Raw genomic sequence first — 24725 nt, forward strand, 5'->3', positions numbered from 1 at the left:
TTAAATATTGAAAGACGCACAACGTGCAACGTGACTATATTGATTTTAATGAAAACACCAAGAAAGACAATACTCCTGTGATTCCAGGTAAAGATAGGTGTGTTCGTCCGTTTAGTGTTGCTATAGGAGAATACCTGAAACTGGGTGATGTATGAAGAAAAATGGCATTTATTTCTCTCAGTTTCCGAGGCTGGGAAGTCTAAATGCCATTTGGTGGTGGCGACAGTGACTCGGGGTCTCACCTTGCATGATGGTGGGAGCAGAGAGAGCAGAGAGAGAGAGAGAGAGGGGGGCAGACTCTCCTCTTCTTCTTAATGCCCCCAGAACCACGACCCCGACCACCATTTTCAATCCATTCACTACTGCAGGGTCCTACAATCCTCTCACCTCTTCAAGGCTCCACCTTTCATATTACCGTAATCGGATTTCCCACCCTCTTCACAGTCCCACGGGGGACTAAGTTTCTAATCCACAAAACTTGGGGGACACATTTCAAGCTTAAGTGAGTTTGGGGGGGACATAATTCAACCCACTCCAATAGGTAAAACTGAAAAAGGGATTGAATTTATTAGAATCAGGGCCGGTCGGAGGTGGAGCTGGGAAGGCAGTTGCCGCTGCCTGGCTTCCTTGGGCCTGCTCTTCTTTGCCTCGAGGGTGTCGCCGGCCTAGTGGGATGGGGGCTCCAGCTGGCAGGAGAGCTTGTAGCTGCAGGACAGAGAGGCAGCTGCGAGTCTACCTAGCGGGAGCCACATCTCAGCTCTCCCTCCCAGTGCGTGCCCCCTAGCTGGAGTCCTGGTGCCCCAGGGGTCACCGTGCAACAGGGTCTGCGGCTGACCAGACAGCCATGGCCCCAGGCTCTCTGCAGCTGCCACCAGAAAGAGTCCCCTATGCCCTGAGTATCGTCAAATTCCTGCAAGGCCCTCACCTCTCGTTGTCACTGAGCCACTCAGTGGAGGTAAACCAGTGTCCGAATTCTTCCTCCTTCTCGATGTGGTAATTGTTGGCTGCCACCTGGAGGAGCTGGATCTCTCTGAGGACTTTAACTTCCTGGGGCCACAGAAAAAAACAGGATGCTGACAGGGCCTGGGTGGGAGATGCTAAAGGGGCCTTGTGGGGGAGGGATGGAGCAGGGAGCTGGTTGGCAGACTTGTCTCTCAAGTGATACCCTCCTCTCCTTCCATCCCATCCATGCCCCAACCTGATCTCAGAGTCAGGTTCCAACAGTCTGTCCCCCAGAAATGTGTCCTTGATTCCTGTCCCCTTCCCACACCCTCCAGTGGGATGGGATGCCCCCCTCCGTCTCTCAAATCTTCCTAATGAATCAGAGTTGCAGGGGATGCAGGCAGGAAGTGTCCTGCCCGGGTGAGAGGGGCCGTCTCTGACTTCCACATCCCCACGCTCCCTCGAGCGAGGGCCGCAGCTACTCACCTTCCGCCTTTTCTGGGTGTTGAATACCTTTCCCTGAAAGAGTGATGGTCCGAGTCTCTCAGAAAGGCCCCCTAGCCCATTTCTAGCCCCGTCCTCACCCGTTCCCGTGTTGCACTAAGGCCAGGGCCACCGGGGTCAGGGGGTTTGCACAAAACAGGGCTTGCACCTAGGTCAGGCTCTGAGCTCTGGAGAAGGATGACATGGGAGCTGAGGATCGAGGACCTTCTGTCTCAGCCCTCCCTGATGACAAGTGAGGATGCTGAAGCCTCTGATCAAAAGGGGCTGCTGGCCACTCCCAAGCTGCCTGCCATCAGAGGGGCCCGATCTCACTCTCTTCCCATGGCAAGCAGCGAAGGGAGAGGCTGAGTCCAGCTGAGCTCTGCGACTTGTCCACTTGGAGAACAGGGACTGGGTGGGGGCTTATGCGGAGGCTCCATCGCTCACGGGTGAGAAGGGCGTGAACCCCCCAGCACACGGGCAGCCGTGAGGTCTCGTGAGTGGAGGTTTGCCGAGTGCTGAGTTCTAAGGGCTCTCCCCTCCCCAGCCTCAGGGTCCTGGCCCCCGAGCTGCCCGTCCCCAGGCTCACTCACATCCACATAGTCGTCCATCGCAGCGTCTAGCATCACCAGGTCGCTGAGATAGGTTCCCAGGAAGGGGACGATGCCCTGTGACATTGGGGTGGTAGTGGTGATGAGCACCAGCTCCTGGGTGTCCACACTTGGCTTATTCTATAAAAATCTTATCAACCTCGTCTTTCTGGACCCCCCCCCCGCCCCCAGCCAGGTTTTCCACTTGGAGCCACAGAGCAACCTCGGGCGCCTCCCCTCTGTGGCCACACTGCTCTCTCCCCGGCTGGCGTCCAAAGACACCGTGTACCCCCTAGCTACCTCTGTGGTGAACGTTTCATGTCACAGTGGTTACGTGGTTCCTGCCACACCTCGCTCTGTAATCCCCTCTAGGCCAGCTCTTCCAGGTCCTGGACCTGGTGTCCCTAACAAAGGCATCTCAGATGCCCTGGCCACAGGAAGGCAGGCCCCTTAGGGTGGAAGCTGTCTCCTCTTTGGATGTGGAGGCCTCCAGCTGGAAGGGAGGGGCCCCTGTCATCTACTCCCTAGAGCCCCTCCCAGTCACAGACACACTCGCCTTTTTCTGCTGCCGCTGCCTCATCTGGGCTCTCTGATGGTTCATCTCCAAGGTGGCCAGTTTGACAGTCCCCACCTGACAGGGTCAGGGACAAGGTTAGTGCTATGTCCAAATGAATGTCCCCTCCTAAGTTCATGTGGAAACATGATACCCACTGTAACTGTATTAAGAGGGTGGAAGATTCTACAACACTGTTTGAAAGGTGGGGCCCTGTAAGAGGTGACTGGATTAGGACTACTCTGCCCTCATGAATGAACGAATTCGTTCGTGGGCTATCGTGGAACCGGACTGGCGGCTTCCTAAAGAGTGCGTGGACATACGCTCTTGCCCTCTTGCCATCTGATACGCTGTGCCACCCCCTGACTCTGCAGAGAGTCCCCCCCCGCCCCGCTGGAGTAAGACCCTCACTAGATGTGTACCCCCTCTGCTTGGACTTTCCAGCCTCCTAAACTGTAAGAAAAAAATGCTCGGTTTCTTTAAAAATGACCCAGTTTTAGGTGTTCTGTTGTAAGCAACAGAAAACAGTAAGATAGTGAATGAGACTGTCTTCGCCTCACCCAGTTCCACCCCTGCGCCTGACCTTCAGCTCTGGATATCTGACTCATGAGCTGGTGGAGTGCCACCACCTCCTCTGGCGGCTCTGGTTCTAGAGTTGATGCCAGCTGTGACACTCTCCAGTGTGCGGTCTTGGGCGTGCACCCCGGCCACCCTTCCCTGTTTCCTCATCGGGAGAGGATCCCCTGAGAACTCATATTACTGTCGTCGACGTTGTCCCCGGCACCCCTGGAGGAAGAGGCAGACACAGGCACGCTCCATGAGCCTCGTTAACCTCCTCGCCACTCTGTGAGGCCCGCACAACAGGCTCGTCGTCATCCCTACGGTCTCCGGGTGAGAAAACAGAAGCCGGAGGCGGGGGCGTGCCTTGCCCAGGGCTTCGCGGCCGAGGCCTGGCTTCCTAGAAACTGCTGGGCTAGTTTGCCGAAGGAAGCCCTGCCTACCGCATCCACCAGCGGCCTGGAGGAAGCCACGTGCCGACAGGATGGAGCAGCGTGCGAGGCGGACACCGGCTGCTTCTGCAGCTCCTCTGCCCTCCTGCACAGCCCGGCTGCCGTCACCGCGTCCCGTCACCAGGGCTCCTGCCACATTCTCCACCTGGCCACGGCAGACACATCCTTCTCCTGCTAGTCCGCGCAAGACGGGACTGAAGTTTTCCTGTCAACTTTCAGTGAGAAAGCAAAACGCACCACAACAAAACCAAACAACTCACCTCTGCCTATGTCCCCAAACACCTGCCCCCATCTCTCAGCCTCTACTTTACCTTTTTGCTCAGTACCTTCTCTTTTCTACATAAGTTTTCAAAACTACGGGAGCCTTTTCTGTGAAGGGGAAAGAAAGATTAATTTGGGAATAATGGGGCGACCCGTAAGTTCAAGTTTGTTTGTTTATCTGTTTGTCTGTTTGTTTTTTTGAGACTGCAAACAATCCAAACTGCCTTGAGGAGAGTTGTCAGCTGGCTTCCTCTGAGTCCTGTGGGCTCCGGGGCCCTGGGAGAGGGGCTCTCGTGTTGGTCACCTGGGCCCCGTCCCCATTTCAACTGAGAAGCTCTGTTTTACAGTTTAGACGTGAGTAGGACAAGGACTTATTGTGTCTAGCAAACACTTGAAACTGCCAGTTTGGTAAAAACCCGTGCCTGACACTTAATGAAAGTAGAAAACAAAGCAAAATGAAACTTTAGCTTGGGGTAAGAAATCCTGGGCTAAGTTCCCGGGGAGTCTCCCAGGGAGACCCTAGTCATGAGCCCATTCTTGCCTCAGTGCCTCTGACCTCCCGGTCCCTGCCACGGTCATTAAGGGGGCAATGCCCAAACCTGTGGGGGCGTCCCCGGTCCACCCCTGTGCTCCTACAGAAAGAGGCCCACCCACCTGGAAACTTCTCTCCATGTCCTTCTCATTCGATGGATCGGTGTGCTCTGCAGAGCGGAGAGGATGGCGTGGACTGAGGAGAAGTTCCTGAGGACCAAGCACTCCTGGGGAGGAAAGAGAATGAACCAGGAGGTGGGGAGTTGGAGCCCGCCTGCTCCAGCTTCAGCCCCTCGGCTGACATCTCCCCTCTTGGATGAGGCAGAGAGCCGGGCAGCCACGGGAGGGCACAGCTGGAACCCAACGAGCAGAACTCACAGAGGGAGGATGTTAGCTCAACCCAAGAGCCCAGATAGGAAGTGAGCCTCCAGCACTGGGACATGGGGGTCAAGGCCAGTGTGCCCTGAGAGGAAAGGCCCAGGGATTGTGCAGGGACTTGACCACAGGCGACTGCCCTGATGGTGGTTGTTAATAAAAGGCAGTTCCCAAGTCTGCAGAGAGGGGATCCCCTGGGTCCTCCCACGGCTTACCCTGGCCACCTTGATCCAGTGCTCCAGCACCCTGGCTCTGTCCTGGGCCTTCCTGCTGTCATCCCCAAGGCAGGTGGTGATGACGCAACTGGCCACACTGTTAAATTGGGCGACGGTGGCACGAACGGTGGGTGCCAGGTGCTCCTTCCCCTTCTTGTGGCGTTGGGACCAGATGGAGCCCAGGCAGTCATAGGGCACCACCTCCCTAAACAGCTCCTGGAGAGGAAGAGTGTGTCACACACAGGCTACTCTTGTGAAAGAGTTTGGATCTGGCTATGCGCCCACTAAAGGCACCCAAGAGCTAATACTGGCAGGCAAGGAACGAGTGGCATGGTCAGGCAGGCCGTTCTCACTAGCTCCGAGCACTAGAAAATGGCTCGGGTGTGCTCATCTTGAGGCCGCATCCAGTGTGCATCCTGATGAGCCCTTTGTTCTATTTCCTTCCTCAGATGCGCACTGCCTGTGGCAGCTATGACTACGGGTTCTCTTAGGGTGTCTGCTAGGGAGTCGAGTCCATATCAGGTCCTAAGAAGTGCTGAGGTTGGTGAGGTCACACGGGAGGATGGGTGGGTAACTCCTGAACCCAGCTGCCCCTCAGTGAGCACCCTCCGTCAACCAGAGAAGCCAGGCCCCCGTGCTGCTTTCTCTCTGTCCCTTTTCATGTTAGCTTGGGTCGCTCTGCAACTGGTACTGTTGATGTCTCAACTTGACTGTCGACATGTGGACAGGGAAGGCTTGGGAATGAAGAAACTCATCCAGGTCACATCATTGGTAAGATGTGGAGCTGGTATTGGACCCAGATCACTGGACTCTGGTGAGTAATGGCTTGTCTGGGACACCAGGTGCAAGAAGGACAGCCTGTCTAGGCAACCGCCCTCCTCGCCCCCCGCAGAGGCGAGCTGCTCACCGCGTCCATCAGAGTCAGCTGCTCTGCCAGCAGCTTAGGAGGGAATGCCCTGATGTCCCACAGGTCTCCACAGGGCCGGTTCAATGTTGCCACAGGAGAGGGGCACGAGGGCTTTGAAGGGTCCTCTAGCTTCAGCCGTATCACATGTGGTGGCTCTTCTCCTGGCACTGCTGCTGGCACGGAAGCTGGCGGTGGACCCAGTTGCACAGGTGACTCTGAGTGCAGGGCGGGCCCCAGCTCTACCGGAGGTGCTGGCACTGGCTCTAGAGCTTGCCTGGGAAGTGCCTGTGGTTCTGGACATGAAACAGGAGCAGGGGGGAAAATAGAAAAGGTTCACCAGCATCAGTCATTTCCCACTGGCCTTTCCAAACACGGAAAGGATCTGACTGCATTAAAGGGAGTTCTAGCCCCAAAGCACCACCCCTGGTAATTCTTCCAGACTGCGGTCCCCTCACCATCTGTTTCTGCCTCAAAGAGCTCTGGGTGCCTCAGGTTGGTCAGCAGAACGTACACACTGGCACCCGTGTCCAATCCAGGCAAGCTGACCTGCACGTGGTCGATCTTCACTTTCAACGATGGAAAGTGCAGGGGCTGATGGAAATCTGTGCAGAAACGCTCCGGCATAGTGACCACAGTGTGACAGATGGTGCTGGAAGTGTGAGAGTGGGCAGCAAAGTCAGAGGCTGGCCTTTGCTTCCACGCTGTGCTCCCAGGGCACGCTTGCGTGGTTCTGGGCCCCTGGGCCTGCCACTGCCTGTCTAGAGGACACAGCCCCCCCCCCACCCAAGCCCTGTGTGGCGGTCCTGACAGTGGCAGACCTGGCCATTAGACAGGACAAGTACAGACCCTCGTGAGCCTCACCCTTACACTCACATGGGTTTTCCGAAGGGACGGGACACCCACCTATGTGCACCTGTGAACTAAGGACCAAGGCCCCAGGCAGGTCTGTGGGCAGGTTGCTCATAACTTCAGGCCTGAGCCGCTGTTGTCTGGGTCAGGAGGGACAGAGGTGGGATGGAGGACGGGCAGAGCTAGGATGCCACTGTCCTGGGGACGTGTCTCTCGAGAGCTGGCGGTGAGCCCCAGACTCCCCCTGTTTTGCAGGGAGACTGTGACCCCATCCACAGCTCCGTTGGACTCCTTTTCACTTGCAGGGAAAGCCCCCAGACCTCAGCGCCCTCGTGGGAATTACAAGTTGTCTCAGATTCACAGCTTTGTCAGTCCCTCCCCAGCCACGGTCCGTATGTGCCCCCGCACTCTGGGGTACAGTGAGCTCTCTCTCTGGATCAAAAGTCCACATACTTTCTAGTTGGGTGCTGGGCCTGTCATTGTGGGTAGGACGCGGGAGAATGCACCTCCACCTTGAGGAGGCCACGAGGGCGTCACCACTGACATGCTGTGGACGTGACGTGCTCACGGTGTCTACCGTGAGTATCTCACTCCATGACTAGAATTGAGACCCAGTGTCTGTGGTCTGCTTTGGTCACTGAATTATGCCAAGCGTCTAGAAAAGTGACTTTACAAAGGAAGGGCTTCTAAATGTGTTGAATAAGTAAGCCCCAAGCAGAGCATTCCCAGATATCTGAGTGGACCTGGGGTCCCTTCCTCTGGTGCCCATGGAGCCTGTTCGTTCTATATCAGGGACAAAGACAAGTTAGAAGAAATCTCAAATAAAAGTGCTAAATCAGATATGCCTTCTCTGGGCTTTTGCAAACTCAGAGAGACACCGGCCATGGGGTGGGGGAGGGGTTGGGGGGCATGAGGCAGAGAGCTTTTTCAGCCAAACAGGAAAGAAAAATAATAAATATGAACAAGCACAGTGCATCCAGCTGAGCCAGGCACTAGGCATCTCCTTGCCATGTCTTATGAAATTTGGCCCCTATAAAGACTCGATGGGGTTCATCCTCTTACCACCCCACTCCTCAGAGGAGCAAACAGGCTCAGAGTGCTGCAGTGGCATTCCCGAGACACAGCTTCTAGGTGGCAGAGTCACCACGGTGCCTTGGAGGGGGCGGGCACTCACCTACTGAAGAGCTGGTCCAGGAACTGTGGGATGGTGGCGAAGTCCCAGTAGGAGCAAAGGAAGGTGGAGAAGTGGGGGACCGTTCTGCCCTGGAGAGCTGGCAGCAGGGACTCCAGCAGCTTCGCCCTTGTGCCTGGCTGGAGGGTCCGCATCATGCGGATCTCTTGCAGGTCCAGGGTACGACCCTTTTTACCCTGGAAGGAACAAGGAGGGACACGCTTTCAGTGTCATCACCGTGAATCGCCAGAGAACTGGGGCCTGGAGCTCAGACCAGGAAGCCCCAACCCTTTAGGGATCTGCTCATGTGGGAGACATGAGTGACCGTCGTGAAAAAGATTATAGGCTCTCAAAGCAAAAGTTGACGTGGGGGCGCTGGACAGAAAAGAACTAAGAAAGTAGTACCTTGGCAGTATCTTCAGTGTGGTTTGTTAGCTGTGGAGCAACTAAGTGCCTGTATTAGTAGCCTGTATTAGAGATCACTGTCCCGGTGAGTTCTCAAAAATGACTCCCACTGTAGCCACAGGAAACACAGGCATTTGGATGTCAGTGGCTGCTCGACAGCACACAGGTCGGCGCTGAGAACTGTCCTCAGCTGTGGCTGCAGGTTCCCACTGAGCTCCCAGGGGCTTGGTCTGCTGCTGGCATGGGAAGGAAGGGGGCGGTGGGAACCTCATTTCCTCCCCATTTTGGAGACTGTGTGCAGAGAAAGACACCTGAAGAGAACCCTCACAACTTAAACAACACAATTGTGCTCCTTTCATTTAGATCAGAGAGAGCCACGCTGATCCCAGATGCCACACAGTGGGAGCGCTGGCAGCTTCTGGGGCAGGAGGAAGCCCATTGCAGTGCCAAGATCTGAGCAGACGATTGAGGAAAAAGAAAGACCAAGTGTGCGGTAAGTGGCTGACTGTGACTGAGACGTATCCGTTGCGAGGTTGAAAATGAAGGAAAACAAATGGTCATCTTATTTGCCACAAGGTCTCCAGACGGGTAAAATATCGAAAAGAATGTTAACACCCAGGAAAGGCTGAGGCAGGGAAGCAGCTCCGTTCTGAGACTGCTGCTGACCATGCACCTGCTACATCACTTTGGAAAGTCATCTGGCTTTAGCTATCAACATTTGACACGTGCACAGCTTTTCACCCAGGAATCCCTTTCCCCGGAGGCTGTTTTAGGAGGGGATTAGTATATGTTCTGGGCTGAACTGTATTCCCTTCTTAAAATTCACGATTGATGTTGTAATACCCAGTGCATAAGGTGATGACTGCGGTAGGACACAGGTCTTTGGAAAGGCAATTAAGTTTGAGTAAATTCGTTAGTGTTCGCTTTGATTTGACATGACACGGGCCGTCACAGGAAGACGTGGTAAGGACACAGAGAAGCAGCAGAGAAGAGCATGTGAACAGAGGTATAGAACGTGGCCGTCTCCAAGCCCAGGAGAGAGACCTCAGGGGGAAACCACCCCAGCCAACAGCTTGACATCAAATTTCTAGCCTCCAGAACTGTGGGAACATATATTTTTGTTGTCAGAGGCCTCTAGTGTGTGGCGCTGTGTTACGGCATCCCTAGCCAGCTCACACAGTCTGTCGGGCACACATAAGATGTTCCCTGCAGCGCGGCTGAAGTGGAAATTACAACTGAACCGTGTCACGTTCCACCGGCACCGAGAGACTGAACTGCCAGGGAAAATGGCCTCTGTTACAGGAAAACATGAAGACATGGGAGGGCACAGCTCCCGGCCTGGTGGGGCTCCAGCGATGTGCTCTGCGAGATGACCCATTGCAGACAAACGTGTAGAACAGCCGGACCCCCTTTTTTGTGTGACTTCTCTTTTGTGTGTGTGTGAACACACCCTGCCCCATAAGGGGGATGGTTTGTAAGTCTTGGAGGAGACCTGGGAGGCAGTGGGGCTGACTGCTGCACAGGACACCTGGGGTGGGGAGCTAAAACAGTAAGAAGAGTGGCAATGAGCAGAGATACTCACGGCCTAGTGTAGAGTGAAACCACACAGAAGTGCCTACTCTTATAGTCCTGCAAGTGAGAGAACAGGGACTTTGCACCTTAAGCGAGTTGCCAGTGGGTAGTACTAGAGGCCAGATTCCTGTGGGAGTGGGACTGTGGGTCACTCCAGTGGGAACGCTTGAGTATAGTTTCCAGGGGAGTCCCCATATTTGGGTCGGGGTCCTGGGCCCACTCTGGTCATTTTGCGTTCCTTTCTGTGGAGACCTCCCTGTGCCTGCTCTCACCTTAGACCAGCGCTGGCCTTGGTGGGTGACATGGTGCGCCTGCCCCTTGTCCAGGGAGATGGGGTATTCGGACCCATCGGACACCTCCTCGGTGACCTCCTGCGTGGAGCTCTGTAATGAGAGTGGCCGGCATTTGGGCCAGTAAGAGTCAGCAGCCTCCTGCCTGTGTTCGTGGGAGATACCCCGACTAGAAATTCTGCCCCCCTGATCGGGCACAGAGAAGCATCTGCATAGACCTCTAGCCAGGGAGGAAACCAGATAACAGCTGGAGGTGAAGAATTTACTTCTGAGGATACAGACTTGGTCCCTAACAGTTACTTTCCCATCCTTCCAGCCACAACGTGAGACGTGGACAGACCTTCCAGGGTTTCATCCCCTAACGCGACCATCTCCTGTTCAGGAGGGGCCCTTCTCCTCCTCTTTATTCTCTCTCTCTCTCTCTCTCTCTCTCATTCTCACTCTCTCTCACTCTCTCTCACTCTCACTCTCTCTCACTCTCACTCTCACTCTCTCTTGCACACACACACACACACACACACAGGCACACACACACAGGCACACACCCACACACACACACACACACACACACACACACACGGTGATTGGAATTTGGTGGAAAACTGCCCAGATGGGATCACAGGTGTGGACTGTCCTGGATTGGGCTACCCTGTGTTACCTGGGGGTGCCCCCTGCCAAACGGCCACAGGCATCGGAGGAGAGGACGGAACCAACGTCTCCATCGTCTCCACAGGCTCTCTCTCCAGGAATTCCTGAAGTGAGATCGTCGAAAACTCGGGATGCGACCTGAATCCATCTTTCTCTCTTGGCAGTTGCTTGCCAAGTGAGCTGCACGGTTACCAGAGTTCTAAGTTCTCTTGCGGTCCATCACTAAGGAAGTGAGGTCACTTCTTATAAGATTCCATGACATGGGGTCCTTCCTTCAGTATGATCTACCCAGTGGTCTCTCTGGGCTGACGACTGCTCACCCTCTTCCCCCATGTCAACTCCTTAACTGCACACAAGTGTGCAAACACAGCACTCCCTCAGCCCCTTGGGTGTGCAGCAAGGGCCCCAGGTTTCAAGGCAGGGGTTGGTCAGAATCTGCTTTTTCTCACCATTTCTGTGATCCAAGACAGGATATCGTGTCTTTCAAGACCTGCCCAGTTTCCCAACATGCCCAGTGGGGATTGTGCAAGCCTTTATTTCCTACGAAATTCATGAGGTGTCTATGAGATAAATCTTATGGAAACTCATGGGTTGGTGTCTGTAGTGGATTGAATTATGTCCCCCCAAAAGTCATTGAAGCTTGAATCCCCCGCATTTTATGTATTAGAAACTTAGCCCCCACTGTGATTGTTAAGAGGGTGGGAAATCCTGTTATGGTAATTGAAAGGCAGAGCCTTGGAGGGGATCGGATTGTGGGACTGTGCTGAATGGATTAAAGATGGTGGTCAGGGGTGTGGTTCTGAGAGCTTTAAAAGAAGAGAAAAATCTGTCTTGCTCTCTCCTCTCTCTGCTTCCACCATCTTGCAATGCGAGACCCCTGGGTTGCTGTCACCACCTCCAGATGGACTTTGGACTTCCCAGCCTCAGAAACTGTAAGCAAATAAATTTCATTTTCTTTATAAATTACCGAGATCCAGGTATTCTGTTAGAGCAACACAAAAGGGAATGAATACAGTGTCAAATGTACATACTGCACATACGTGGAGATATTTGAATTACAAAAAAGAGTGAAATATAGCAGGAGATACAATTCAAAGAGGCCTGAGTTCCAGCAGTATAATCTTGGGAAAGTCTTTTGTTGTGACCAGGTTTTTTGGGGTTTTTTTTCCCCCCCTGCAGTGATAACACACTGAAATTAATTTCAGGTATTGTCATCTCCTAATAGTAAACTTTTCACTGCCTTCCTATGATATTTAGAATCAGTCCCATGGGCTTTACCTCGGCCTATGTGGTGGCAGCCTGCACAATGAATGGCTCCCAGCACTAAGTGGTCAGCCACTTCCTTCTGACCAGGAGAACACAGCACAAGTGATGGGATGTCACTTCTGTCTGAGTCAGTTCAGGCTGCTGTAACAAAGTACCATAGTGTGGGTAGCTTATATCCAACATCAATTTATTCCTCAGAGATCTGGAGCATGGAAGGTGGAGATCAAAGTCCCAGCAGAGTTGGGTTCAGGTGAGGAATCTCTTTTGGTTTGAAGACAGCAGACCTCAGGTTGTATCCTTTAGAGACAGCACTCAAGTCAGCTTTCAAAAGGTACCTCTGACCGTTGACGACAGCTGAAATAACGGGTGGACAGAAGGTCAGAGACAGAACGCGGGAAAGTTGCGGGACACGAGGGAAGAAAGCCCTTCCCGCAGCACTTGGCAGGGAACAGAAACTTAGCGGCCAAACCTCCACCCTCCTGGAGGAACTGCCACACCAGGGAGACACCTGCGAGGGGAGCGGCGTGGTGGAGCCGGTAGGACCCGGGTGAGGGGGCTGTAGCTCCCGAGCGAGGCAGGGGAGTAGCGTGGTCGGGCTGAGACGGAGGCGGCACGGGGTGCATTAGGAGGGTTCCCCGGGTCCTGAGTTCAGGAGGGGCGGCGGAGGCCAGCGGGGAGGGATGCAGACGGCGGGCGGGGTGCCCGGCGCTGGCAGAGACAGGAGGCTGGGACGCCCTCCTCCCCTCCGGTGGAGCCCAGCGCTGCCCCGCCGTCCGTCCGTCCTTCCGTCCGTCCGTCCCCAGCACGCAGGATCGCCTTGTCCCAGGGCTGCTGCGGGAGCAGCCGGTCGGGGGCGGTGCGGGGGCCAGACCAGAGTAGCAGGTGCAGCTGGGCTGTGGCCTCCTGGTCACGGGCCGTGTCTTGGGGTCCCGGGCCTGGTGAGCCATCGCCGCCGCTGCGAGTGCGAGGGCGGCGGGGACGAGGACACTGGGGGAGGGCGGGGAGCGGTTTTGTCGTCATCCTTGTAGGTTGAGTGTGTTCTTTGTATTTCTACTTCCATGACTGCTGACTTTCGTCCCTGAGGACGTGGTGCTGGGGCACGTCAGCGTCATCTTTGAGTTGGAAGAGCCCTGTGCAGCGCTTTGGGAGAGCGGTCTGCTGTGGGGGATCCTCTCGGCCTTCGTCTGTCTGGGAGAGGATTGTCTCTCTCCCTGTTTGAAGGATGCTCTTGTCCGGTACAGTGCTCTTGTCTTGTTGTTGTTGTTGTTGTTGAATTTTTTATTTGACTAGAAGATCTCTTTGTCTCCTGGACTGGGCGTTTTCTGTTGAAGAATTTACTGAAATCTGTATTAGGACTTTCTTGTGAGTGAGTGACTGAGTGAGTGAGTGAGTGAGTGAGAGTGTGTGTGTGTGTGTGTGTGTGTGTGTGTCTGTGTGTGCATGTCAGTTTGTGTGAGAGAGTCTGTGTGTGTGTGTGTGTGTGTTTTCCTCTCATGCAGCTTTCAGTATTCTTCCTTGGCGTTCTGTGTGGTTTTGACTGTTTGACTAGTGTAAGTGGGGCTGATCTGAGGTTTCATGTACAAACTTTTGTGTGGACAGATTTTCAGTTTTCGTTCGTATGTACCCAGCGGTAGGATTGCTGGGCCACGTAGTAAGTTTACATTTCACATTTTGAAAAACTACCGACCTGATTTCCTGGCAGTCTGTAGCATTTTCCAGTCTCTCCGTCAATATATGAGGGTTGTGATATCTCCATAGCCTTGTGAACACTTTGTCTTGACTGTCTTTTTGATTTACAGCCCTTCTAACGGCTACGACACATTATGTCACTGCGGTATTGATAGATATTCCCTTATGGGTGACGATGAATATCTCTTTCAGTGCTTATTGGGCTTTCCTATATCTCACTTAGAGAAATGCTTATTTGAATTATCTGAGCAGGTTTGTGGTTGGTTTGTTACGGCGGCTGGCCTGTGTGGGGATCCTAAGCCTTGATCTTGGTATGAGAACTCCACACTCTAACCAACAGAGCGAACTGGCCGACTCTTCCTCTGACCATTTTTTAAATTGAGCTAATTGTCTTTTGCTGTGTGTATATTGGATGAAACGTTTTCAGTAGTCTTGTTAAATAGGAACTGTCCAAGGTCATAATGCCTGTTACGTTAAATGAGCCATTGACCTCATTAAATGGTGATACTGGTGAAGCTTTTTTTTATTTTTATTTTTTTTCCTGCACCTGCTTCATGCCCGGAAGAACGGGCACTTCCCACACAGGCTCTAGAGCCAGGCTTGCCTGCTCTGCACCCAGAGTCACCTGTAGGACTGGATCCATGACCATCTTCCGAGCCCACACCAGGGGCAGGGAAGTGGTCACCTCCAGTGATGGAGCTGGAACTTGAGCGATCTCCAGAGCCCTTCTACCCCTGTCCTGTGATACGATGAACCAGCCCAGTGTGGACATGCGTGACATCATGGCATTCTCTCCCAAGCTGTTGGCAGAGCAGGTGATGCTGATGGACACGGTGAGTGGCTCGGCTCTGCAGAGTGGGGCCTAGACAGGCTTCCTTCTTGTGCCTGATGTCCCAGACCAGCCATTCGTGACCAGAGTGCAGTGATCTGGGTCTGGTATCAGTTACGCATCTTACTAACCACGTGAACTGACCTAGTTTTATAATGCCTGTGACGTTCCTCTCCACACGTCAACAGTACAGATGGGGCACCGACAGCACCAGGTGCACGGAGTGACTGGGAAGATCAAATGAGTTGGGACGTATGGGAAGCAAGGCCAGGCCCTGGTCCATTTGGGGATGGAGGATGCTCACTGAGGTGCAGGCAGGTCCATGGGTCCGTTCCACCCACCCTCCCAGGAGGCTTCACCAGCTTCAGCACTTATTTAGCACCTGATGTGGACTAGACACTGTAGCAGAGGCCCAAGTGGAGCCCCTAGTTGTAGCTTCCAAAGGGAGTGTGAATCTGAATGGGGAAATGGACCTGAGGACTCATTAGGATGGGTTAAGATGCCACCTTGAGATGTGCATGCCCGGCACAGCTTCTGCGGGTGGGGCTGGTGAGAATAACCTGGCTGCAGTGGTACAGACCCTTCGTCAGCAGTGGTAGGCCTGGGACATCATGTATTTAAATACCCTCAGTGGGTAGAGAACCCAACCCAGGGACTCCTGCCAGCCTCCGGCCACATGCTGAGCTTCCTGGGCTCCAGCTCAGACCACCGTCACCTGCCTGGGGACTGCAGGATACTGTGGATTCTGAACTGGGGTGGGCCATGCCCCCGCAAAGTTCTCCTCCTGTCTAGTAGGTGTGCAAGAAGGTGGTGCCCTGTGACCACCGGAACCCCCGCTGGTCCCAGTAGAACAAGAAGGTCAAGGAGCACCTGGCAGCAACTGTCCATGCCACCATTACCCCGTTCAGCAGTGTGGCCGACCGTGTCATCAGCACCTGCCTCGGGGACCACAGCTGGAAGGCCCAGGAACTGCTTTCCGTTTCATAGATTTTTGTGTTCCCTTCTCAGGAGAGCCACCATTTAGGACGTTTTTCTCACTCTCTGCCATTGTCTGTACCCCGCCTGGCACGTCTGCTCACTGTCTGAAGAAGACACGGAGAGACCTTGGGAGGTAGGGAGGACATCTCCCTACCAGGGAAGGAGCACCAGGGACGACCGGGGACCTCTGTTGTGCTAAACATTGCTTCCTCGGTGAGCCTGGAAGTCGCTGGGGCCAGGGACACTGGAGGCTGGGATGAGCTGGTTGAAGAGGCCTGTCAATCTTTCTGGGACCTTAGGCCAGCAGTTCTGCCCCAGGATTCAGTGTTATCAACTGTCAGGCACAGGCTGGAGCCAGTTGGACACTATCAAGTGTTTAGTAACAGCAAAGGAACTCTCTGCACAACTGAAATCTCAACTGTAAAACCAGAGCCGCTCAGTTGAAATGGGGATGGGGCGCAGGTGGCCAGCGTGAGAGCTCCTCTGCCCAGTCCCTCGCAGCCCTTAGGACTCAGAGAAGCCCAGCTGGAAATTCTCATCCAGACAATGGGAATTCTTTGGATTTTCAAACTAAAGGAATTTGAACTCACACAACTCCACATTATTCACACTTTTTCCTCTTTGCCCTCTTGGGCGGGGGGGGAAGCTTCCTGAAATTTCAAAAGCTGTGTGCCAAAGACAACTCACTGAGCAGAAATGTGCTCATCTAGTAAAGAGGAGGTGAGGGGATAGGGGAGTGAATTGGGGGAAACAACAGGGCGAGAGTGGAAGGGGGGGCGCCTGCCTGGTGGTGATTTTAACTTTCCCCCTGAATGTTTCTGTGAAAACTCTCAGGCTTGTCCAGATTGATGGGAATAGAGATGCGTTTGTGCAGAGGCACTGGGCGTTCTGGGGGCAGGAAGCCCTGGAAATGGGTGCAGTGATGCAGCTGGGCTGTGCCGGGGTGGAAGAGAAGGCCGTGGAGAGAAGGAAGGGCACCTACCTTCCCTGGAATAGAAGGGATGAGAAGTGATGACAGCAGACACAGTCAAGTAGTCACCTGAAATGCGTTGTCATCTGAAGGCTCACCCAGGAAAGAATGGGCTTCTGACCTCACTCAGGGTGTTGGCATCATTCGTGTCTGGTGGTGTGTGACTGGGAGCCCCAGCTTCTGACTGGCAAATGTGGGCTGCCCTCAGCGTAGGGGCCACTGCAGTTCCCCACCTCGTGAAACTTTCCACAGTTCAGCTGGAGGGTGTCTCTCCAGGCTGCTCCGTGGTTTCTTGTACAACAGACCAGATTCATGGTGGCAGCAGCCTGTCAGCTTTCCTCTATTCACCCGGACTGGAAAAATCACAGATTCTTCCCACACTTAAAAGAGGAGGGTGACACAGAGAGCAAAGGTTGCGGACGTCATGAGGCCATTTTAAGATTCTTCCTCCTACGCCCACCTTTCTACGGAATCCGGTTCGTGATTTTAGAAAAAGCTTCCCCTCGCATTATTGGAGAAATGGTGTTCTATTAAAGAAAACCGACATAAAAATAACGGTCCCCAAAGGTGGGAGAAAAGAAGATTTCCCTCGATCGGGACTTCTCAGCCTTGGCAATCTTGATATTTTGGGCTGGGTAATTCTTCGCCAGGCATGAGACGGTGCGATGTAGGAGATGATGGTAGCTACCTACTAGACGCCAGTGGAAACCTTCATGTGAAAACTAGAAATGTCTCCACAGGTGTTACAAGGTGTCTTGTGGGAGGCAAAACTGCCCCAGCCGAGAAGCACTGCTACACCCCATCTGCAAATATACACACGTGCGGGCAGTCTTTGCTTGGCGTGGTAGCGCAGAACTCTAAGAATGACCATACGAGCTTCCAGTATTTTACTGTTTGAACTTTCAGGGCTGTGAAATACGTCTGGGATTTCCTTGAATGTGCAGTGTTACTGGCATCACTATTTCTGGGCTATCTGTTCCTTTGACAAGTTCTCTTATTTGTGTGTGTAAGGTCACCTTCACTGTGGCTGAGTAGTGGGAGTCTTTGCAATGGCAGAAGTGTCAAGATTCTCACAGTTGCCCACTTTCCCCGCCTCTATTTACATTTGATTCCAGTTTCCTTTCCAGCCTCATCACTTCTTGTTTCTTTGTTGCACTTTCATCCTTGTCGGCAAATTCCCTTTCCTGAGTGAGTGAGTGTCGGTCTCTGTTAACTGCCACATGGCTTATCCCTGGGAGTCCGGGAGGCGACACAGCTACACAAGCTGCTGTCTGTGCGTGTAGTAGGGAACAGATGCACAGCCACCCCTTGCCAAACAGACTTGGAAAGGAGGGACATGACTGGACACTGATGATGACGCCCATCTGTTGTTTGTGTAGGGACTGTGGGCCGACGGGAGAGCCCTGAGTTTGCACGGTAGCACTTGAGGTGTTCGCTCACGGTTCCTGGCCTGTGGTACTGACATTTGAACAGTGTTGTTGAGGGACTGGTGTACTTAACTAGACGGTGGTGACAGAGAACCATGCGTATGGACACACTTCAAAGAAGGAAACACGTGTGTGTCCACAGAATGCTGAAAAATCTAAACTTTCTAACCCCTCCAAGCAAACGTGGGAAGATGTGGAGTGAGACAATATTTTAAAACCGAGCACCAACCAAATGATCTGCCACTTCTCCCTCAGGAGATTAGACCCTGAGAATCTACAGAGAAGAGAAAATGCAGCTCCACGCAACTGCTATCGGTGCAGAAAGCTTTGCAGTAGCTTTCAGCGAGAAAGAGCTCTTCCGTCGGTTCAGCAGGAAAAACAGATGGTGGCGTGTGTGCGCTGCTGGAGCTCGCTGTCACGTTGAAACGCAAGCAGTTATTCTGTCTGTGTTCATAGGGCACCATCTCCAAAGATCAGATATCGTCAAATTAAATATTGAAAGACGCACAACGTGCAACGTGACTATATTGATTTTAATGAAAACACCAAGAAAGACAATACTCCTGTGATTCCAGGTAAAGATAGGTGTGTTCGTCCGTTTAGTGTTGCTATAGGAGAATACCTGAAACTGGGTGATGTATGAAGAAAAATGGCATTTATTTCTCTCAGTTTCCGAGGCTGGGAAGTCTAAATGCCATTTGGTGGTGGCGACAGTGACTCGGGGTCTCACCTTGCATGATGGTGGGAGCAGAGAGAGCAGAGAGAGAGAGAGGGGGGGGCAGACTCTCCTCTTCTTCTTAATGCCCCCAGAACCACGCCCCCGACCACCATTTTCAATCCATTCACTACTGCAGGGTCCTACAATCCTCTCACCTCTTCAAGGCTCCACCTTTCATATTACCGTAATCGGATTTCCCACCCTCTTCACAGTCCCACGGGGGACTAAGTTTCTAATCCACAAAACTTGGGGGACACATTTCAAGCTTAAGTGAGTTTGGGGGGGACATAATTCAACCCACTCCAATAGGTAAAACTGAAAAAGGGATTGAATTTATTAGAATCAGGGCCGGTCGGAGGTGGAGCTGGGAAGGCAGTTGCCGCTGCCTGGCTTCCTTGGGCCTGCTCTTCTTTGCCTCGAGGGTGTCGCCGGCCTAGTGGGATGGGGGCTCCAGCTGGCAGGAGAGCTTGTAGCTGCAGGACAGAGAGGCAGCTGCGAGTCTACCTAGCGGGAGCCACATCTCAGCTCTCCCTCCCAGTGCGTGCCCCCTAGCTGGAGTCCTGGTGCCCCAGGGGTCACCGTGCAACAGGGTCTGCGGCTGACCAGACAGCCATGGCCCCAGGCTCTCTGCAGCTGCCACCAGAAAGAGTCCCCTATGCCCTGAGTATCGTCAAATTCCTGCAAGGCCCTCACCTCTCGTTGTCACTGAGCCACTCAGTGGAGGTAAACCAGTGTCCGAATTCTTCCTCCTTCTCGATGTGGTAATTGTTGGCTGCCACCTGGAGGAGCTGGATCTCTCTGAGGACTTTAACTTCCTGGGGCCACAGAAAAAAACAGGATGCTGACAGGGCCTGGGTGGGAGATGCTAAAGGGGCCTTGTGGGGGAGGGATGGAGCAGGGAGCTGGTTGGCAGACTTGTCTCTCAAGTGATACCCTCCTCTCCTTCCATCCCATCCATGCCCCAACCTGATCTCAGAGTCGGGTTCCAACAGTCTGTCCCCCAGAAATGTGTCCTTGATTCCTGTCCCCTTCCCACACCCTCCAGTGGGATGGGATGCCCCCCTCCGTCTCTCAAATCTTCCTAATGAATCAGAGTTGCAGGGGATGCAGGCAGGAAGTGTCCTGCCCGGGTGAGAGGGGCCGTCTCTGACTTCCACATCCCCACGCTCCCTCGAGCGAGGGCCGCAGCTACTCACCTTCCGCCTTTTCTGGGTGTTGAATACCTTTCCCTGAAAGAGTGATGGTCCGAGTCTCTCAGAAAGGCCCCCTAGCCCATTTCTAGCCCCGTCCTCACCCGTTCCCGTGTTGCACTAAGGCCAGGGCCACCGGGGTCAGGGGGTTTGCACAAAACAGGGCTTGCACCTAGGTCAGGCTCTGAGCTCTGGAGAAGGATGACATGGGAGCTGAGGATCGAGGACCTTCTGTCTCAGCCCTCCCTGATGACAAGTGAGGATGCTGAAGCCTCTGATCAAAAGGGGCTGCTGGCCACTCCCAAGCTGCCTGCCATCAGAGGGGCCCGATCTCACTCTCTTCCCATGGCAAGCAGCGAAGGGAGAGGCTGAGTCCAGCTGAGCTCTGCGACTTGTCCACTTGGAGAACAGGGACTGGGTGGGGGCTTATGCGGAGGCTCCATCGCTCACGGGTGAGAAGGGCGTGAACCCCCCAGCACACGGGCAGCCGTGAGGTCTCGTGAGTGGAGGTTTGCCGAGTGCTGAGTTCTAAGGGCTCTCCCCTCCCCAGCCTCAGGGTCCTGGCCCCCGAGCTGCCCGTCCCCAGGCTCACTCACATCCACATAGTCGTCCATCGCAGCGTCTAGCATCACCAGGTCGCTGAGATAGGTTCCCAGGAAGGGGACGATGCCCTGTGACATTGGGGTGGTAGTGGTGATGAGCACCAGCTCCTGGGTGTCCACACTTGGCTTATTCTATAAAAATCTTATCAACCTCGTCTTTCTGGACCCCCCCCCCCGCCCCCAGCCAGGTTTTCCACTTGGAGCCACAGAGCAACCTCGGGCGCCTCCCCTCTGTGGCCACACTGCTCTCTCCCCGGCTGGCGTCCAAAGACACCGTGTACCCCCTAGCTACCTCTGTGGTGAACGTTTCATGTCACAGTGGTTACGTGGTTCCTGCCACACCTCGCTCTGTAATCCCCTCTAGGCCAGCTCTTCCAGGTCCTGGACCTGGTGTCCCTAACAAAGGCATCTCAGATGCCCTGGCCACAGGAAGGCAGGCCCCTTAGGGTGGAAGCTGTCTCCTCTTTGGATGTGGAGGCCTCCAGCTGGAAGGGAGGGGCCCCTGTCATCTACTCCCTAGAGCCCCTCCCAGTCACAGACACACTCGCCTTTTTCTGCTGCCGCTGCCTCATCTGGGCTCTCTGATGGTTCATCTCCAAGGTGGCCAGTTTGACAGTCCCCACCTGACAGGGTCAGGGACAAGGTTAGTGCTATGTCCAAATGAATGTCCCCTCCTAAGTTCATGTGGAAACATGATACCCACTGTAACTGTATTAAGAGGGTGGAAGATTCTACAACACTGTTTGAAAGGTGGGGCCCTGTAAGAGGTGACTGGATTAGGACTACTCTGCCCTCATGAATGAACGAATTCGTTCGTGGGCTATCGTGGAACCGGACTGGCGGCTTCCTAAAGAGTGCGTGGACATACGCTCTTGCCCTCTTGCCATCTGATACGCTGTGCCACCCCCTGACTCTGCAGAGAGTCCCCCCCCGCCCCGCTGGAGTAAGACCCTCACTAGATGTGTACCCCCTCTGCTTGGACTTTCCAGCCTCCTAAACTGTAAGAAAAAAATGCTTGGTTTCTTTAAAAATGACCCAGTTTTAGGTGTTCTGTTGTAAGCAACAGAAAACAGTAAGATAGTGAATGAGACTGTCTTCGCCTCACCCAGTTCCACCCCTGCGCCTGACCTTCAGCTCTGGATATCTGACTCATGAGCTGGTGGAGTGCCACCACCTCCTCTGGCGGCTCTGGTTCTAGAGTTGATGCCAGCTGTGACACTCTCCAGTGTGCGGTCTTGGGCGTGCACCCCGGCCACCCTTCCCTGTTTCCTCATCGGGAGAGGATCCCCTGAGAACTCATATTACTGTCGTCGACGTTGTCCCCGGCACCCCTGGAGGAAGAGGCAGACACAGGCACGCTCCATGAGCCTCGTTAACCTCCTCGCCACTCTGTGAGGCCCGCACAACAGGCTCGTCGTCATCCCTACGGTCTCCGGGTGAGAAAACAGAAGCCGGAGGCGGGGGCGTGCCTTGCCCAGGGCTTCGCGGCCGAGGCCTGGCTTCCTAGAAACTGCTGGGCTAGTTTGCCGAAGGAAGCCCTGCCTACCGCATCCACCAGCGGCCTGGAGGAAGCCACGTGCCGACAGGATGGAGCAGCGTGCGAGGCGGACACCGGCTGCTTCTGCAGCTCCTCTGCCCTCCTGCACAGCCCGGCTGCCGTCACCGCGTCCCGTCACCAGGGCTCCTGCCACATTCTCCACCTGGCCACGGCAGACACATCCTTCTCCTGCTAGTCCGCGCAAGACGGGACTGAAGTTTTCCTGTCAACTTTCAGTGAGAAAGCAAAACGCACCACAACAAAACCAAACAACTCACCTCTGCCTATGTCCCCAAACACCTGCCCCCATCTCTCAGCCTCTACTTTACCTTTTTGCTCAGTACCTTCTCTTTTCTACATAAGTTTTCAAAACTACGGGAGCCTTTTCTGTGAAGGGGAAAGAAAGATTAATTTGGGAATAATGGGGCGACCCGTAAGTTCAAGTTTGTTTGTTTATCTGTTTGTCTGTTTGTTTTTTTGAGACTGCAAACAATCCAAACTGCCTTGAGGAGAGTTGTCAGCTGGCTTCCTCTGAGTCCTGTGGGCTCCGGGGCCCTGGGAGAGGGGCTCTCGTGTTGGTCACCTGGGCCCCGTCCCCATTTCAACTGAGAAGCTCTGTTTTACAGTTTAGACGTGAGTAGGACAAGGACTTATTGTGTCTAGCAAACACTTGAAACTGCCAGTTTGGTAAAAACCCGTGCCTGACACTTAATGAAAGTAGAAAACAAAGCAAAATGAAACTTTAGCTTGGGGTAAGAAATCCTGGGCTAAGTTCCCGGGGAGTCTCCCAGGGAGACCCTAGTCATGAGCCCATTCTTGCCTCAGTGCCTCTGACCTCCCGGTCCCTGCCACGGTCATTAAGGGGGCAATGCCCAAACCTGTGGGGGCGTCCCCGGTCCACCCCTGTGCTCCTACAGAAAGAGGCCCACCCACCTGGAAACTTCTCTCCATGTCCTTCTCATTCGATGGATCGGTGTGCTCTGCAGAGCGGAGAGGATGGCGTGGACTGAGGAGAAGTTCCTGAGGACCAAGCACTCCTGGGGAGGAAAGAGAATGAACCAGGAGGTGGGGAGTTGGAGCCCGCCTGCTCCAGCTTCAGCCCCTCGGCTGACATCTCCCCTCTTGGATGAGGCAGAGAGCCGGGCAGCCACGGGAGGGCACAGCTGGAACCCAACGAGCAGAACTCACAGAGGGAGGATGTTAGCTCAACCCAAGAGCCCAGATAGGAAGTGAGCCTCCAGCACTGGGACATGGGGGTCAAGGCCAGTGTGCCCTGAGAGGAAAGGCCCAGGGATTGTGCAGGGACTTGACCACAGGCGACTGCCCTGATGGTGGTTGTTAATAAAAGGCAGTTCCCAAGTCTGCAGAGAGGGGATCCCCTGGGTCCTCCCACGGCTTACCCTGGCCACCTTGATCCAGTGCTCCAGCACCCTGGCTCTGTCCTGGGCCTTCCTGCTGTCATCCCCAAGGCAGGTGGTGATGACGCAACTGGCCACACTGTTAAATTGGGCGACGGTGGCACGAACGGTGGGTGCCAGGTGCTCCTTCCCCTTCTTGTGGCGTTGGGACCAGATGGAGCCCAGGCAGTCATAGGGCACCACCTCCCTAAACAGCTCCTGGAGAGGAAGAGTGTGTCACACACAGGCTACTCTTGTGAAAGAGTTTGGATCTGGCTATGCGCCCACTAAAGGCACCCAAGAGCTAATACTGGCAGGCAAGGAACGAGTGGCATGGTCAGGCAGGCCGTTCTCACTAGCTCCGAGCACTAGAAAATGGCTCGGGTGTGCTCATCTTGAGGCCGCATCCAGTGTGCATCCTGATGAGCCCTTTGTTCTATTTCCTTCCTCAGATGCGCACTGCCTGTGGCAGCTATGACTACGGGTTCTCTTAGGGTGTCTGCTAGGGAGTCGAGTCCATATCAGGTCCTAAGAAGTGCTGAGGTTGGTGAGGTCACACGGGAGGATGGGTGGGTAACTCCTGAACCCAGCTGCCCCTCAGTGAGCACCCTCCGTCAACCAGAGAAGCCAGGCCCCCGTGCTGCTTTCTCTCTGTCCCTTTTCATGTTAGCTTGGGTCGCTCTGCAACTGGTACTGTTGATGTCTCAACTTGACTGTCGACATGTGGACAGGGAAGGCTTGGGAATGAAGAAACTCATCCAGGTCACATCATTGGTAAGATGTGGAGCTGGTATTGGACCCAGATCACTGGACTCTGGTGAGTAATGGCTTGTCTGGGACACCAGGTGCAAGAAGGACAGCCTGTCTAGGCAACCGCCCTCCTCGCCCCCCGCAGAGGCGAGCTGCTCACCGCGTCCATCAGAGTCAGCTGCTCTGCCAGCAGCTTAGGAGGGAATGCCCTGATGTCCCACAGGTCTCCACGGGGCCGGTTCAATGTTGCCACAGGAGAGGGGCACGAGGGCTTTGAAGGGTCCTCTAGCTTCAGCCGTATCACATGTGGTGGCTCTTCTCCTGGCACTGCTGCTGGCACGGAAGCTGGCGGTGGACCCAGTTGCACAGGTGACTCTGAGTGCAGGGCGGGCCCCAGCTCTACCGGAGGTGCTGGCACTGGCTCTAGAGCTTGCCTGGGAAGTGCCTGTGGTTCTGGACATGAAACAGGAGCAGGGGGGAAAATAGAAAAGGTTCACCAGCATCAGTCATTTCCCACTGGCCTTTCCAAACACGGAAAGGATCTGACTGCATTAAAGGGAGTTCTAGCCC

Source organism: Cynocephalus volans, chromosome 13 (genome assembly GCF_027409185.1).
Source record: "Cynocephalus volans isolate mCynVol1 chromosome 13, mCynVol1.pri, whole genome shotgun sequence".
Classification (NCBI taxonomy): domain Eukaryota; kingdom Metazoa; phylum Chordata; class Mammalia; order Dermoptera; family Cynocephalidae; genus Cynocephalus; species Cynocephalus volans.